Below are 3150 nucleotides of genomic sequence, written 5' to 3' on the forward strand. Positions count from 1 at the left end.
ATGACATATTTTTATGACAATTGTTCGTTTCCGTATCATATTTTCAATTTCAATTATGTTGGTAAATTTTTTATTGACTTTATGATTTGACATTGAAACAATGTGTATTATATTTCAATTATGTTGATAATATATTATATTTGTATGTTTGTTCCATATGCAATTGTGTTGAATGTAAGTAGGGATTTAATTTAATGATGTGAAATGAATTGTTTAATTATGAACACTTTGTATCGTTTTGATGAATTTCAAACGTTTGTGTAATTTGAACAAAATGTCGGTTTGATTTAATTATGGACAATTGTAAAAGATTTCATATTTTTCTTGTTTATGTTCGAGTTTCAATGTTGTATGATTTATATTGCATTTAGAAATGCTCTGGTTTAATTACAGGTAAAAATTGGCCGAAAAATGGCTTGGAAATGCATTAGAATTATGCAGAACTCACTGTCTGTAATTGTTTTCCTCGGCAGTTAACTGCCGCCGATTTTTTAAAACTTCGGCAATTAACTACCGAGAGGATAAAAACATAAATTGCCTTAAGTAACGTGGGACTGCTTTACCCATTATACCCTTCGTGTTGCTCACTCCACCGACAGAACTAGAAAAGATCAATAACCCATAATACTATTCCCCTTATTGATCTTATGGGTTATTCCCCATGAAGGGAGTCTCCTTCTCTTCCTTCAAAATCTGAATCGCCAACTTCACAGCTCTATATAAGGCATAAGCTTCAGCAGGCTCCGGATCTGTATAGCCAAGGACCTTTCATAGTGCGAAATAGCCACCAATTTTAAGAGTCTCCTCTTGACTTTAACAATTTTGTGCATTGCTTCCATCATGGTTTCAGGTAACAAACTAACTTCATAACTTAACTATGTTTGATGAAAGTGTGTGAAATGATGTTTGAAATAAAAAAAATCATTTTCGTTTAAAAAACCATTATTTGAAACAAAAATGATATACATTTCATCTAGGAGTTACGCTCTCAATCAGATTAATTTTAGCTTAACTCCAAAGGTTTAGTCTAGTGGTAAAAAGACAGGTCTTGAATCCGAGAGAATCTGGGTTCGAGCCCCGCTAGTGCCTTTGGAGAGAGGTAAATGTAATTATCTTTGTAGGTGCTCTTTGAGTCCGAAGGTCTTCCATGCCTTGAACTGGGGCACCATCCTTTCACCCTAAAATTTTTGTAACAAAAAAAAAAGATTAATTTTAGCTTGATTTCGTAACATCATAACTTGAGTCTTGATAGTTATAATTAGTGTCGTTTTTATTAATAATATTTTCTTATTTTCTAATTTAAAGAAAATAATATTATTTTTTGAGATTCATAGTCCAAATTTATTTATTATAAACAAATAGATCCTAATTGTTTCCGTGTAAGCTTATCTCAGTTAATAATGACAATGCATAATATATGCAAGGTCCGGGATCCGAATCCCTACCACCACTTAAAAAAGATAATATATCTTTTAATTTATTAATTATATTAAATTATTCACATGATATGTTATCGTGAACTTAGCTCAATTGACATAGTTCAAACCCTGACCACCACACAAAAAATTATTGACATCATAGGAAACAATTAGTGTTTCAATTGAATAGAATTATTATAGAACCTTCGGTCAACATGGACAATAATCTTTCTCTAGTTTTGCAATATAACCTTTTGGATGAAAATTATTGTTTTGATAATTGTGATGCACATACAATGTCTAATGACATCTTGGTTAGCAGGAAAAGTTTGCCAAAATTATGCAGGATGTCCAGATAGTGATTTTCAATGTTGCTCTATATGTTCAAATTCTGGTCATCATGGCAAATGCGAAGGAAATAAATGTTGTTGCGATGCGTTCACCCCTATGCAAGATAGTAATATGTAGATAAAATTGTATCAACAAATATTGTCATTCTGATCATGTAAGAGTCACCGTTAAATAATACTCCTTTGTGTAATGCTTTCACACAAAAAAAAAAAAAAAAAAAACACCTTTGTGATGATAGTTCTAAATTATTGGTTTCACTCAAACACATCATTTTTGTGACATAGAATAAGAAGCGAATGGAGATAATTGTCAACGTTGTTGCTCGTATTTCAGCCGAGTTGGAAAGGGAAAGGCAGAAGAATGTGGAGATCATGGAAAAATATCGATGCTCGAATCTCTAAGGGTGACAATTATCTTTCTTATTCGTACTTTACTTAAATAAGTGTTGACTCATTTTATAATCAACAAAAGCTAACATCTAGAGTGAAAGAATGACAACTTTATGCTTTATGCACAAACTGAACCTTTGAGATTCGTATAGTTGAAGTAATCACAGATATCTAGTGCCAAGATTGAAGGACACTAGTCTGCTACACTCATCTTGTTTATTATCATTATTTCTATTTAATTTATGTTCCCTGATTGTCGTACTTTTCATTTGTTTTTTCTTTTCTCATCAAAAGTAAAAAAAAAAACCGTTATATCAAGAATTTCAAAAGGAAAATGAATGAAATGGTGGACGATGTAATAGAGAATATGAATATTTTCAAAAGTGAGTACAAGCCTGATGATACCAGTAGGTGATTTACAAGTGAACTTTTATAATGTGCTTGAGTATAATTCATAAATTAATCTGCTTGTGTGTGGGGATGTCGATTCATACACACGTAATGTAAGATTGTTTATGATCTGCCAAAGGGATGAATTGATGACAAGAATTCTTCACTGGAAATAGCAAAGTTAAGCCAAAGAAACATGAAATGCAATGATCATATTTTTATTTTATTTTTTTATTTTGAGGTGTTTAACATGGATATGGTCTCCATTTCATGATTACTTTCAGCCATTTTTTGTCTCAATGAATTCAAAGTATTCGTGGTTAAAACTTGAGGAATACTTGATCCAGGAGACATGAAAGCATTATATGGGGAGTTGGAAGTCGAAGCACTGCCTGCATACTGAGATGCAGTACTTTTCAAGCACGCCATCATTGATGTTGGCATATGAAATTCCGGCAGGCTAGCTTTGAAATATTTTATACGATGTTTTAACATCAAACACAAACAGGATGTTGAGTAAGATGTTTCAACATCGAGCCAGAAGAAAACAAACACAACAAGGAAAATATAAAGGACATAAAAGTAAAAGGCACATATGGTTT

The 3150-nt window shown here is 32.0% G+C and overlaps 1 long non-coding RNA gene across 1 annotated transcript; it reads left to right on the forward strand.

Moving 5' to 3' along the window:
* The first annotated feature begins 582 nt into the window (after positions 1-582).
* Positions 583-2364, forward strand: LOC112421088 (uncharacterized). Its single transcript, XR_003011054.2, has 2 exons — positions 583-850; positions 1741-2364. It is a non-coding gene; the product is annotated as an uncharacterized lncRNA (long non-coding RNA).
* Positions 2365-3150: the final 786 nt, after the last annotated feature.

Source organism: Medicago truncatula, chromosome 4, assembly GCF_003473485.1.
Source record: "Medicago truncatula cultivar Jemalong A17 chromosome 4, MtrunA17r5.0-ANR, whole genome shotgun sequence".
In the NCBI taxonomy this organism is placed as follows: Eukaryota; Viridiplantae; Streptophyta; class Magnoliopsida; order Fabales; family Fabaceae; genus Medicago; species Medicago truncatula.